We start from the raw sequence: 15,780 nt of genomic DNA, 5'->3' as shown, positions 1-15,780 counted from the left end.
GAGAATTCAGAAAGCTGACGTAATTAGTTTCATACTTTTTTAACTTTAATCCATTAATGATGAACGTCGCTCATGATACACAATATTATCTGTTCAGAATACATACTTTAAGATATTACTTATCGTAACTGAATAGGGCGCCTTGCTAGGTCGTAGCAAATGACGTAGCTGAAGTCTATGCTAAAATGTCGTCTCTGCAATTGAGAGCGTATGTAGACAGTGAACCATCGCTAGCAAAGTCGGCTGTACAACTGGTGCGAGTGCTAGGGAGTCTCTCTAGACGAGACCTGCAGTGTGGCGGCGCTCGGTCTGCAATCACTGATATCGGCGTACGGTTGTGGTATAAGGCCTCCGTCCGCCGTGGGAAGGACCCAATGTTGACGTATGCGACGAGGTGGGGAGCCTAACAACAGGCGAGGCTGAGCCACCCGCACCCTGCCATTAGGACCGCAGGGAGCTAGGGAACGCCTGAAAACCTGCTCCAGGGTGCACGCCAAAATGCGGCGTATGCGCCCGTAGAGAGACCGGAGGGGCCGAAGGGTCGACCTCCATAGGGCCGGGGCACCCGACAGGCGAAGACGACATATGGTTCGGAGCGGGCAAGAGTTCCATGTCGGAGGACAACTGGTCACGGGAAGCGATCGGCGGCGCGTGACCCAAGGAGGCGCCTGGCGGTGGCAGCGACGCGTCCACTGCGGGCGTCGCCGGTAGGAGAACAAGCGGCGGCGGCGCCGGCGCGTCGCCATGGGGCAAAATGGAAGGCAGCGTCGGTAACACCTGGGGCTGAGGCGAGCCAGTAGATGGGTCCCCGGGGCGCTGACCGGACGGCACCGTCGCTGAAAGCAGACGGCGAGTGGCGGATCCCGTGCGACGACAGAGGCGCAGCTGATTGAGATGCCGGCGCACGTCACCACAGGCAGCGAACAATGCGCCCTTCGAGCCAACGCCGTGAACCCCGACAGTCGCGGTAGTAGACAACGTCGCCTGGGGCAAAAGCAGGTGCCTGCCGCTGCACAGGAACCTGATGCGGCGGATGTAGCAAAGACATAAAGGTTCGATATGACGACCGTGGAGCAACTCAGCCGGCGAGCGACCATCTCGGGGATGAGAGCGATACGAGGACAAAAAGAGCAATAAAGCGTCCTCTCGAGAATGCGACTCTTTCAACTTCAACATCTGTGACTGGAAAGTCCTGACCAATCGTTCAGCGGCACCGTTTGACTGTGGCGGAAACGGCGCGGACGTCAGATGTTCAATACCATTGGCCTTGCAGAATGAGTGAAATTCTGCGGACATGAATTGTGGGCCATTGTCGGCAACAATTGTCTGTGGAAGACCTTCCATGCAAAAGATAGCAGATAACGATTGGCTGGTGCCAGATTATGTCGTAGAAGACATCCGGACAACACAAGGAATATTACTGAATGAATCTATCACAACCAACCATCGAGCATTACAGAATGGACCAGCAAAATCGATGTGTAAGCGTTGCCAAGGGAAAGTGGCTTTTGGCCATGCAAAGAATTTCCGCGGTGGTGCTGATTGTTGTTCGGCACACACCATGCAAGAAGAACACATAGTCGTAATCGCGGCATCGATTCCGAACTAAGAAGAGTGCTGACGAGCAAGTTGTTTCGGTCTCACTATACCCCAATGACCTTGGTGGAGAAGCTTTAAGACAGAGGACTGTAACGAAAGTGGGACCACACCCTGGACTGATCATTATCAGAACGCAACAGCAAAACTTTGTAGCACCAGATACGAGAGCCAGTCCTTCTTTCTCGATCTGCGCAGACGAGACCAATGTGGACGCAAAGGCAATAGGGCGATCGTGCGAGCCACCTTTGTGCGCGAGCACAGCGCCGATCCCGAAATCCGATGCATTCACCATCAACAAGAGGGGCTTCTGGGGATCGAATGGCGTAAGGCAAGTACTGGACAGCAACGCCCATTTCAGCTGGTGAAAGGCGAATTCGCATTCCGTCGTCCAGACGAACGGAACACCTTTACGGCGTAAGCGATGAAGCGTAGCTGAAATGGAAGAGGCATGCGGCATATATCTGTGATAATAGTTGATTTTTTCCAGCACATTCTGTAGCTGCTTCAAATTCTGCGTCGAAGGCAAGTCTTGTATGGCACGGAGGTACGTGGGACTGGGATGTATGCCTTGGCCATTGAGTACATATCCCAGGTATGGCAAGTCACTAGCAAAAACACACATTTGTCCTTCCGTAATCGAAGACCATTATGACGCAAGACCTGAAATAATGTTCTGAGATTGGCTAAATGTTCTTCTTCTGTCTCGCCGGAGATCACAATATCGTCCAGATAGTTTGCTGCAGTAGGGACCGACGCGCAAACAGTTTGTAGATATTGCTGAAACAATGCAGGGGCGGATGCACACCCGAATGGCAGTCGTTTGAATAGATACAAACCAAGATGCGTGTTAACCACCAAAATTTTTACCCGGGCACAGTTTGTCAAAAAGATCTTCCGGGCGGGGTAAAGGAAAAGTTGCAATCACTAGCTGTGGATTCACTGTTTCCTTGAAGTCCACACAAAGTCTCAATTTTCCCGAAGGTTTTGACGTTCAATTACACCTTGTGATTTGAAATTGTGTAATGTATTTGCGACCTCATCACATAATGCGTAGGGAACATTGCGCGCTCTGAAAAATTTCGGTTGCGCGTTTACTTTCGGTTCCAAACGTGCTTTATAGTTCTTAGTGCAACCGAGGTCCGGTGCAAAAATGTCTGCAAATTCTTCACATAGACGAGAAACACTGTCTGAAGGCACAGTCTGGTTCACTGACAGGACCTGATTTACTATAGACAAGTTAAACAACCGAAATGAATCGAAACCAAACAAGTTCACTGCAGAAGAAGAACGAAGGACGTAAAATGACACAAGTTTTATTTGTCCTTTGTATGGTGGAAGAAGGCTGCACTGTTCTAACTCATAAATCTCTTGACCTGAATAACTACTTAACATTTGCGGCACGCAACGGAGGTGTGCCCAGCAGTTTGTAAGTGTCTTGATTGATCAGTGAAACTGCAGCTTCGGTATCGAGCTGGAATGGTATCACTTTGCCGTTAATGTCCAAGTCTACAAAATGTTTATTGACCTGCTGACGACAAGAGCGACTGTTTCGTGCAACGTGAACTGACACTGTTACAAAATCACTTGCAACTTGACGGGAGTTCCGGCGATGTCGCGCACACTATTTTTGGGACGAACACAGTCACTGTTAGAGAGAGTGGCACTGGGCGGAGTGGAATGAACTACATGAATTTCCATGGGCGAAGTTTCGCGAGCCTGAGTATCCTTGGTTCGATTCCGATTCCGGCGCGAAGCAAAGAGCCGGGAATGGGTTTGAGTTTCCGAGATGAGCTTTTTCTGGCAAACACTCTGAACATGTCCTTTTTTATTACAGTAAAAGCAAATAGCTTGGCGTGACGGGCAATTCTCACGCGAATGTTTAGTAGCACACCGCGGGCATGATTTGATCGCTGCATTAGCTTGCCGGCGCGGCACACGTGGCTGAGAGCCTGGCGGCAGCGGCGCGGCCGGGCGCTAGGGCTGTTTACTGCACTGTGCAACTCGCCCGGCGGGCCGGTTAACCTGACACAATGCTGGCGAAGTTTCAAATGATTCCTGAGCAAAGTCAAGCGTGTCCTGCCGATCCATTATGTCCATCTCTTGCTGAAGGGAGGGATTGACTAGTTTCGAAATCTGTTCCCTTAAATGTTCTGTGCAATTGCATCACGTACCATAGTATCTGAATATGGGAGTCCACATTGACACTCAAAAGCACAGTCCCTAGTAAGGCCTTGCAAGGTTGCAACCCATTCCCGATTAGTCTGACCTGCCATACGTTTTGTACGATAGAAGGTATACCGTTTCACAACTACAGTGACTGATTGTTTGAAATATGCATCTAATGCACACAAAATTTCTTCGTAGGACTGAGTTGCTACGTCGCGTCGGGGAAATAATTTGACCATCACACGATAGGTTTGCACACCGACGGACGACAAAAGAAAAGGCTGCCTCTCGTTACCTTGAATTCTGTAGGCGGCGAGATGGAATCCAAATTGGCGTGACCACTCCGTCCAGCTTTCCAGTGCAGCATCAAAAGATCGAAAAGTGGGTGCAACAGCGTGTTGTGGCTGCGTTAGCGGTGGAGCGGCTGCTGCTGCATCGTTTTGCATTGCACGTTGACCCTGGACGAGCTGTCCAAGGGCATCCAGTAAGGCCTGGGTCTGCTGATTCTATAAGCGATAAAATTCGGACAATACATCTGGAGATTGTGGCGAAGCCATTACACAATGAAATCAGGGCAGGCTCAACGACATATCGCAGTAGAGTTAAGAACACCGTTTTTACTCCTCGTTGCCAATTTTGTGTTAGCAGAAGAGCGAACACCGTGTTACCAGTGGACGCCGAAATGCATGCGTTTTAGCTCATGCAGGCTGGCGTGAAGAGGGAAGAACCATACTGACGTGAGGTCTGGAACATGACAAGGAATGAGAATTCAGAAAGCGGACGTAAGTAGTTTCATACTTTTTAAACTTTAATCCATTAATGATGAACGTCGCTCTTGAAGGTACATGATACACAATATTATCTGTTCAGAATACATTCTTGAAGATAGTACTTATAGTAACTGAATATGGCGCCTTGCTATGTCGTAGCAAATGATGCAGCTGAAGGCTATGCTAAACTGTCGTCTCTGCAATTGACAGCGTCCGTAAACAGTGAACCATCGCTAGCAAAGTCGGCTGTACAACTGGGGCTTATGCTAGGGAGTCTCTAGACTAGACCTGCCGTGTGGCGGCGCTCGGTCTGCAATCACTGATAGTGGCGACACGCGGGTCCGACGTATACTAACGGACCGAGGCCGGTTTAAAGGCGACCACCTAGCTAGTGTGGTGTCTGACGGTGACACCACAAAAGTTTTGGTGGGGAAAACAGAGGCTAAGAGCGATCTTGCTCGATACCCTGTACAGGTCTCCTGTCTTGGACTTTCGTTCTGATTGGACGTTAGCCGTGTTATCTCTTTGCTCACGAGAAGGTTGACACAATTTGAGAAGTTTACGGAGAGCAGTCTGCTGTCCAAGTATTATAAGAGTGTAATTTCCTAGGCGCCCCATACGGACTCCACGGCCGCGCCGTCGCCCGCCGTAGATCGCACCCATAGCAGCAGTAGTACGGTGAGATCGCTCCCGCTTCGGCCTGCGTTAGGAGTAGCGTTAAATAGCTGGATCACGTGCAATTGCTATGTCCTCCGAGGTTTCACGATACTTTGGGGTGTAGTGATTCTTCTTATTTTACGTTTTCTGTCGATGTCAGTCGGTCAGCCAATTCATAACAGATCGCGTTTTGCACCAATTTTGACACAGTTCACTGTCAATCCCAGCTTGGAGGGTAATTTGTAAATGGTTCATTTGTTTTTGTTTTTTATTCAGCATTGGTCTGAAGTTGATAACAAATTTATTTTCATTCAGTAGAGCTTTTACTTTCAGTAATTTTATCCTGAATGCCCCCTTTTGCTTTATTTTATTTCTGTGCAATTGTCTGATATCATTGAACACTCTAAGTGTTCGTTATGGCTCATGTTTGTAATCAAAAGCCGGCCGGAGTGGCCGAGCGGTTCTAGGCGCTACAGTCTGGAACCGCGAGACCGCTACGGTCGCAGGTTCGAATCCTGCCTCGGGCGTGGATGTGTGTGATGTCCTTAGGTTAGTTAGGTTTAAGTAGTTCTAAGTTCTAAGTTCTAGGGGACTGATGCCCTCAGCAGTTAAGTCCCATAGTGCTCAGAGCCATTTTTTTTTTTTTGTAATCAAAAATAGGTGTGATTTATCGTCAACACTACCACCGCAGATTAACTAGGGGTGACAGGGTGACCTTTAAATCTAGTGTTAGCCATTCTTGCACACATTTCCGCTCCCGATTTCTCTGTAATTTGCTTGCCAGGGGCGAACACACGCAAAATCCAGACAATCAGTTTTCACACGAGTAACTTTAAAAATGATGTTTGTCGTTATAATGTAAAATTTATACATATGTGCTTGGATAGCCATGAGCGTTGAAGTGCAGCTTTCCGCAGTGGTCAGGGCGCTGGCTCCGGATCAGGTTAACGACGAGGGTCGGTTTGTCGGTCAGATTGGATATGGTTTTTAGCCGGTTTACCACATCCCACAAGTTTAATACTGGGTAGGCACCTAACTCCCACCTCCGTTATATGATTCACAAACTTTCAGAAAATGTTCGCTCATTTTAACATGAATAGCAGTACACGCAGACAGTTAAAAAAAAAAAAAAAGCACTCCGTCTTGAGGCCACGAGTGGCCTATCGGAGCATCCGACCGCCGTGTCATTCGCAGTGGAGAATGCGGGTAGGAGGGGCGTGGGGTCAGCACACCGCTTTCCCGGTTGTTTTGATGGTATTCTTGACTGAAGCCGCTACTATTCGGTCGAGTAGCTCCTCAGTTGGCATCACGAGCCTGAGTGCACCCCGAAAAATGGCAACAGCGCCTGGCGGCCTGGATGGTCACCCATCCAAGCGCTGTGCAAGCCCGACAGCGCTTAACTTCGGCGAACTTACGGGAACCTGTGTATCCACTGCGGCGAGGCCGTTGCCCACGCATACAGTTAGGGTACACATATTCTTAACCTATGCTGACCCGGACAAAGGCACAAGAAAGGGTAAAGAAGGTATGTGTGTTTGAATAGATTTTTATTGCCCTCAAATTCACAAACGGACTGCACCTGATAGCCCTGACATTTACAAAAGAAAAGTGCGACGTAATACCTTCTCTGATCCGAAACTGAAATGGGATGCACTTCTAAGGTTGTGCTATGAAATGAGTTTGCGGTTAGGTGATCTAAAGCCACCTCTGCTACCTATGGGTAGGAGAGTGGAATACTTATTCGGATGGCGTAAATCAAACAGTTATATGGATTGCTAGGACTTCTGTTCTAATCAAGGAAGCAATAACAACATGGGTAGGAAATCCAACTATATCGAAATTTTCAAGTGTATGCCCTCGTAGTGAAACTTAACAGGCTAGGCTAAATGCTGTTGAGCACAAAGCACAGAAATAGAATGTCACAAACGTCTTATAAATATTTAAACAAATCCAAAGCAGAAAGTATTCATAACCTCGGGGAGAGAAGATGAAAGAAAGAAATCTGCCTACGCATACATACGTTGTGAAATCGGCGATCGATTGTTACGAAGGATTACAATAACTCCATGGCACATGGTCGTTACTGAATCACAAACGAACCATATCAGCAAGCTATCAGAATGCTAATATAACTTCTCAGTTTGACTTCCATGACAATTTCTCTGGTAAGGGAGAGACGCTGCCCTAATAGGGCTTATACTAATTTGTAAACGTGGACGTACATAGTCGCCGAGAATAGGTGAATGCAAACTGGGTGATTCTAAAGTTATGAGCCCGCTATAAAATTAAATCGCGACGATTTTATACTACTCCAGACGTATTATGAGTATACTGCATCTCACTATATGCGCAAAAGCGTTTGATTTCGTTAATACATCCGGCTCGCGTACAAGGTGAGCCTACATTTTCTCCTTGATTATAAAAGATTATTTCTATGGAACTAAGCTAGGTACAGCTATGCGGTTTGTTGCAAATGGTAGCTTAAACCAGAGAGCTTTTTGTTGATGTACTTTTACATGATCTCCGTTTATTACCCATATAACGTCTAGGCTGTACTCAATTTCTCTGCCGATCGGTTCTAGGCGCTACAGTTTGGAACCTCGCTGCTGCTACGGTCGCAGGTTCGAATCCTGCCTCGGGCATGGATGTGTGTGATGTCCTTAGGTTAGTTAGGTGTAAGTAGTTCTAAGTTCTAGGGGACTGATGACCTCAGAAGTTAAGAACCATAGTGCTCAGAGCCATTTGAGCCATTTTGAACCATCTTGTTGGAACATTACCTATGCTTAGAATTCCTGTAACTGAAATGTGCCGGCCGCGGTGGTCTCGCGGTTCTAGGCGCGCAGTCCGGAACCGTGCGACTGCTACGGTCGCAGGTTCGAATCCTGCCTCGGGCATGGATGTGTGTGATGTCCTTAGGTTAGTTAGGTTTAAGTAGTTCTAAGTTCTAGGGGACTAATAACCACAGCAGTTGAGTCCCATAGTGCTCAGAGCCATTTTTTTGAACTGAAATGTGACGAAAAGGTCAACATGTTCAGGTGAGCTTTGCTCTAATGACAGGCTCGGTGAGAACGCACGATATAGTAAATTTGTTTTGCATTAAGCCACACCACACACTCACTTTCTGGCTGGACTTACTGCTGTACCACCATATGTTGATTCACGGCCCCCCAGACCGTGGCAGTATGTCTCTTTACTTTCTTGGGGATGTGATAAGTCGCTCAGTAGAAAAACATACTTTATTAAGGTAGTCATTGTCCGCATGTTCCTAGAAAGCTTAGCACGTCATATAGCTGCGAAGATTGCACCCGTTGCACTTTTTATGCTTCTAAATGCAACTATTTGTGTAAAATCTTCAGTACAGAGCTGTGACGTATACCTGTTTCTCTGGAAACACAACGCGTCGAACTTCGCAGACTTTATTGAAGTGCTGTATGCACGTTACCAGCAGTGCCGTCGCTCATTCCATGTCTCCCACTTCTTCCCTTGCCTTTAAACTTTATACACTGTCTTGTGTGAGGGACAACCGCACCCATAACTAGACATCTTGAATAATAACCGCTTGGCTGCTGATGTAAATTATTTATTTAATGTCCGGTTTCGTAACTCACAAGCCATATCATCAGGTTATATTAGAAATACGGATGCGACCGAACAGTCCTTGTCTATAAATATATCAGGAAATAAGCTAATTGTGTCATTTATTCACATATAAAGAATATTCGATCCCATCCATGTCACAATTTTAATGTCTTAATTTATTACGTAAGTAATTTACTCTTTTTACCTCTGTTGCTTGTAACTGTAACAGACCATTATTGTAGGGAATGCTTTTTCTAATTTAACAGATCTATCCTCATGATGCGGTTTCTAAGCTACGAAAGCGGTCGTTAAATAAAATTTTTCCAAGAGGAGGCAAGTAGTTATCATTCAAAATGTCTTCAAACTTTCCATGCTCCTTACATCTGGTAGATTTCAATCATAAGTACTTCGAATCTGTCGCTCAACTTCCGTAGTCGACCATGTTTCATGACACCATAAAACACATTGCGGTTTGTCCCGCATAGGCGCCAGTGTGACAGCAGTACTCCGAAATTACACAACCTGTATCAAGAGGATGGGAAAAGAAATCAGGTGCTGTTAGAGCACACGTTGCAGTGTCTCTGCAAAAACTCCTTTCGCAATAAACCGCATAGCTGTATGTAGCATAGCTCCTTAGAAATAAATTTTTTAGTTAGGTTAAAACTTGATGTTCGCCATGTAGATCGACGATGCGGAGCCCCAAGCAGCAGGATGGGTGGGTCTCACTACAGAAGTCAACAACAGTGTGTCCTTGCCGGCCAGTATCTGCTACCTGCATCCATTAACGGGAACATTGAAATCATTCCTCTTACTAACCTCATAGTATACAAAGAGGTCTACCGCGTGTGTATGTGAGACTCAAAGTTCTTGCTTCTACCCTATCATTACGGCAAAGGGGAGTATCTCTGTGCGCAAGAGCTATCGTCTGCTAGAACCGTGGCAGTAGCGGTGTATTATAGATGAATGTTACATCCACCTTTCAAGTTGAAAGCCACTCGCTTTATCGCGAGCTCCTTTCATACACAGCGCACCAACACGCCATGCGAAGTCACTTGACTCAAAGACGTTCAGTCACTTGCCATCCCTGACCGCGGTAGCGATATATCTTTGCAAACAGGAAAGAGAAGGTATCTCTTCGAGCAACGATAGAGCTTTGACAGGTACCGACCAATCAGAGCAATGAGCGCACATTCTTTGGTCGGTCACCTCTAGCTGTTTGAAGGACTAAAGCTGTTTCGTCCCGTCTCTCGCCCTGGGTAGCACTCTGAAGCAAAAGTTTTCAGTCTCTTGTCCTGTGTGTTTGATATAGGTTCATCCAACATGTAACTTTCAACAGAATGGTAAGACTGCAGCAAGCTACAAGTGTTAGGATTGAAACATATGATTAAAAATTAGTGTTGAAATTAATTACAATCGTGTCTTTTTCCCAGTGCCTTTTGTATGTAGACTTGCTATGCTAAACGTTGTGTCTTCGTTTTCATTTTCGTTGCTTCAGTATATGTGGTGATAGGTATTTGTTTACAAGCTGATCATCTGCAAATTCAAGTGACTTATAAACAAATTCGTCTCACTTGCCCAGCTTATTCTAAACAGTTCATACAATTATTTTTACTTAATTTTGAGCCACGATATTCAGCGGAATGTTAAGTGCTCCGTTTCGATGTTTGTTTTTAACAATAAGGGTTGACATTTATATCGGATATTCTAACTCATTACGCTGGATTTTTTACACATTTGGGCTTTGCGAATTCAGTATCTTACAGCTTACCATTATTCACAAATCCTACCACGTGTTTTAATTACCTGACACAGTCAGAGTTGGCGTGGCAATCTGTAAACCTGTCTACTCTAGATTTTGTCAAAAACTATTATTTCGAAAAGATCGCCATAAAGAGAAAACTGATTACTGTTGAAGCGGTTGAAATTAGTAATCAGTGTCCACCATATCGCGATCTTGGCCAAATAAAGATTTTTAACAAAATTTGTAACACCCTACCACTTTACCTCCATGTTGGAGCACTTAATTTTGGCCTCCTAAAATGGCTCTGCGCCCTATGGGACTTAACTTCTGAGGTCATCAGTCCCATAGAACTTAGAACTACTTAAACCTAACTAACCTAAGGACATCACACACATCCATGGCCGAGGCAGGATTCGAACCTGCGACCGTAGCGGTCGAGTGGCTCCAGATTGTAGCGCCTAGAACCGCACGGCCACTCCGGCCGACGAGATTTGGCCTCATAAAAACGTTGTCCAGTCACTTACACACATTTAAAAATAGGTTTGTATCATCCTGGTTACCAAGACTCCTGAAGATAGAAGTTGACTGTGGATATTGTATCACAGACACAGTCCCTTTGACTGTTCAGAAATGTCACTAAACTCGCCCAAAGACGTAAAGAACCATGCATGAGCAGCGCCTATCAGACGGATGGGTCCGACAGCTGGTCAGTTCCAGTCATTCCACTAGGAAGGAGGTACACGGCTCGTGTTGTCTGTAGTTCAACCATGCTTACACGGTCAGCACCGCGGTTGGTTCGCGTCAGCATTGTTACTTTGTGCCAGGAAAGGCTCTCAACAAGGGAAGTGTCAATGTGTGTCGGAGTGAACCAAAACGATGTTGTTCGGAAATGGAGAAGGTACAGAGAGATAGGAACTGTCGATGACATGCCTCGCTCAGACCGCCCAATGGCAATTACTGCATTTGATGACCGCTACCTACAGATTATTGCTGGAGGAACACTGACAGCAACGCCACCATGTTGAATAATGCTTTCCGTGCGGCTACAGTACGTCGTGTTACGACTCAAACTGTGCGCAATAGGCTGCATGATGCGCAACTTCACTCCTGACGTCCATGGCGAGGTCGATCTTTGCTTCTTACTAAAATGCTGTCGGACAACTTTCTCTATCTACGGTGCTCTACATTATATCATATGGTGTACATTCGTTGAACTGAACATCTTGTTAAAAATACTTTGGTGAACACCTGTACACCGCAAATTAAAAAAATTTCTTAACGAAATGTCATTTTATGCTGAACATGGGCGCGTAATGACAGTGTTAGCAGTTACGTGCGATATGCGCTGTCGACTTATTTGACATTGCAATGCAATTTCATACACACGTAAATGAAATAAACGCTCTACTAACAATAACTTGATAACCACACAATTCAGGTAACATAAATTTTGTCTTCGAAAAACATAACTTTATTTTTTATTTAAGCCTTTATTCATGTGTTGACCATAGACTGAAAGGTATATTTGAAACAGTCGTTAGAAAGAACAAAATGTTCAAATGTGTGTGAAATCTTATGGGACTTAACTGCTAATGTCATCAGTTCCTAAGCTTACACACTACTTAACCTAAATTATCCTAAGGATAAACATACACACCCATGCCCGGGGGAGGACCTGAACCTCCGCTGGGACCAGCCGCACAGTCCATGACTGCAGCGCCCAAGACCGCTCGGCTAATCTCGCACGGCTTCGAAAGAACGATGAATAGAGGTAATTACAGTGGATGATATGGTAGAGCATGCACTGGCGATTCGACGACACACGTCGTCTGGCGTAGTAGGGGGTTCGTCATAGACTGCATCTTTGAGTGCTCCCCAAAGAAATAAATCGATACTAGTCGAATTGGGGAACCTCGCAGGCCGTTTGACAACAGAATTTCATCTTATCCGACGTCCAGGAAAGTTCTTACTCAATATTTGGGTTGTAACATTGGACGAGTGAGCTGGACAACCATCGTGTTGCAGCCACAGACACTGTCGTTCCAGTATTACCTCTTTTAGAAGAACCGACAGAATGCTCGTCAGAAACAGTGAGTACGAATGTCCGTTTAGAGATCAAGTAAGGTCCCAGAATGTAATTTCCTATGATGATGTGATGTTTTGGTTTTGGGGTGCTCAACTGCACGGTCGTCAGCGCTCGTACAAAGTCCCAATTTTTACACAGTACAGTTTTTTGCGCAGTCCAATCTAGCGCCCGGTCTCGAATGATGATGATGGAATGATGATGACAACACAAACACTCAGTCCCCAGGCAGAGAATATCCCCTACTCGATCGGGAATCAAACCCGGGACTCCGTGATCCAGCACTGGCCACTAGACCAGGAGCTGCAGACAATTTCCTATGATACTGTACCACACGTTTACGCTCCACAGCCGTTGATGTTGCACCTGACGAAGCCAGTGTGGATTTACGTCTGTCTAGTGGTGCATGTTACGCAAATTTACATCAGTGTGGTTAATAAACGTTGCTTCATCGATTATGCAAAAACTTACGGTTCTCTCTCAGGTTATGAAGGGCAAACTCACACAATGCTGTATGACGTTCGTAATCACGGTTGTCGAGTGCCTGATATAGTGACAGCGGAAGGTGCCCTGTAGTCCCCATTCATTATCATTTTATTTACACTCCTGGAAATGGAAAAAAAGAACACATTGACACCGGTGTGTCAGACCCACCATACTTGCTCTGGACACTGCGAGAGGGCTGTACAAGCAATGATCACACGCACGGCACAGCGGACACACCAGGAACCGCGGTGTTGGCCGTCGAATGGTGCTAGCTGCGCAGCATTTGTGCACCGCCGCCGTCAGTGTCAGCCAGTTTGCCGTGGCATACGGAGCTCCATCGCAGTCTTTAACACTGGTAGCATGCCGCGACAGCGTGACGTGAACCGTATGTGCAGTTGACGGACTTTGAGCGAGGGCGTATAGCGGGCATGCGGGAGGCCGGGTGGACGTACCGCCGAATTGCTCAACACGTGGGGCGTGAGGTCTCCACAGTACATCGATGTTGTCGCCAGCGGTCGGCGGAAGGTGCACGTGCCCGTCGACCTGGGACCGGACCGCAGTGACGCACGGATGCACGCCAAGACCGTAGGATCCTACGCAGTGCCGTAGGGGACCGCACCGCCACTTCCCAGCAAATTAGGGACACTGTTGCTCCTGGGGTATCGGCGAGGACCATTCGCAACCGTCTCCATGAAGCTGGGCTACGGTCCCGCACACCGTTAGGCCGTCTTCCGCTCACGCCCCAACATCGTGCACCCCTCCTCCAGTGGTGTCGCGACAGGCGTGAATGGAGGGACGAATGGAGACGTGTGGTCTTGAGCGATGAGAGTCGCTTCTGCCTTGGTGCCAATGATGGTCGTATGCGCGTTTGGTGCCGTGCATGTGAGCGCCACAATCAGGACTGCATACGACCGAGGCACACAGGGCCAACACCCGGCATCATGGTGTGGGGAGCGATCTCCTACACTGGCCGTACACCTCTGGTGATCGTCGAGGGGACACTGAATAGTGCACGGTGTATCCAAACCGTCATCGAACCCATCGTTCTACCATTCCTAGACCGGCAAGGAAACTTGCTGTTCCAACAGGACAATGCACGTCCGCATGTATCCCGTGCCACCCAACGTGCTCTAGAAGGTGTAAGTCAACTACCCTGGCCAGCAAGATCTCCGGATCTGTCCCTCATTGAGCATGTTTGGGACTGGATGAAGCGTCGTCTCACGCGGTCTGCACGTCCAGCACGAACGCTGGTCCAACTGAGGCGCCAGGTGGAAATGGCATGGCAAGCCGTTCCACAGGACTACATCCAGCATCTCTACGATCGTCTCCATGGGAGAATAGCAGCCTGCATTGCTGCGAAAGGTGGATATACACTGTACTAGTGCCGACATTGTGCATGCTCTGTTGCCTGTGTCTATGTGCCTGTGGTTCTGTCAGTGTGATCATATGATGTATCTGACCCCAGTAATGTGTCAATAAAGTTTCCCTTTCCTGGGACAATGAATTCACGGTGTTGTTATTTCAATTTCCAGGAGTGTACTTTCGAGTGATCCAAAACACTCTGGCAGGCGTGAGTGAATGAACGTGGTATGTTTCATATTACTATACGGTGGTTTAGTTTTCTGCAGAGAATCAGTGGTAGTCGTACAGAATGGCCAAGCCCCTGTAGTTTTCAAGTAGGCAAAGAGGTTTGCTCTCCCTGCGTGAAAGTTACCGGTGTTAGGTTGGTGGCGGAAGCCTCATCTCTGTGTTTTCCTGGCCGCAGAATAGTGTGGGAGACGTTGGACGGGGTGAGACGGTCAGTCTGCTTCCAGTGCGCCGAGGGTCTGCAGCCGAGTTCTCTTCGAAGGACGGTGAGTTGGTCTAACCGCGTGGCGCGTTGTCTAGTAGCGAGAGGGGAGCAAGGAATGCAAGGCTTTTGCAGACTTTCAGTTTGATTCGCAATGCAGACTTTGATCTGTAAGAAGAACGTAACACAAAGGTGTTGCGCCCTCGGTTCAGTGTGAATGCTTGTCTGCCTACAACTGCGTCTGTATACGTTCTAATCTTTCCTGAACCTTAATAATTTTTCCTTTCGTGAATTTTCTTTATCTCATTTACCTTGTGTCCGTTGGAAGCCATTCACGTTGTTTAATGTTAGAGTTTGTTGGCCCACTGCCTTTGTCCATTCAAATGTGCCTTCTGAAAAATGTTAATTGTTCGAGGCTGCGTGGTTTAATGTGGTTAAAACTTTGTTACGGTATTTGGAAATTGTGCCTCCACTAACCACGTGGGCATACGAGTGTGTTGTGAATCGTGTACAGTTTCACAAGAAATTGCACTTAGTTGCTAGGTAGCAGCAGTTGTTCAGATGCATTTCATCAATGTTTTAAGGAATAAATAATTTTGTCACCAATCTTATACTGTGTACTGATGTTATGTCTCTGTTACCAGCACCATTTACCTTGTAGCTTCCTTTTTAGCCCATCCATAGCGTTTCCATGCGCACAGGTCCAATAATTAGTGATCCCTTTTTATTTAATACAAATTCTTTAGAATAGATGTTGTGTTCAGGAGTGCTGGTGCAAGCTGTTCTTATGCACAGTGTTCACCCATTATTTACTTTATTTTAATATTTGATTCACTTGAACAATGGCTGCACCAAACTAGTAATTACATCTCATTCTTTATGAGTGACAGTGCAATGAATATTCTTTTAT

Source organism: Schistocerca gregaria, chromosome X, assembly GCF_023897955.1.
Source record: "Schistocerca gregaria isolate iqSchGreg1 chromosome X, iqSchGreg1.2, whole genome shotgun sequence".
Lineage (NCBI taxonomy): Eukaryota > Metazoa > Arthropoda > Insecta > Orthoptera > Acrididae > Schistocerca > Schistocerca gregaria.
The sequence above is the reverse complement of the archived record's forward strand: the minus strand, read 5'-3'. Positions refer to the sequence as shown.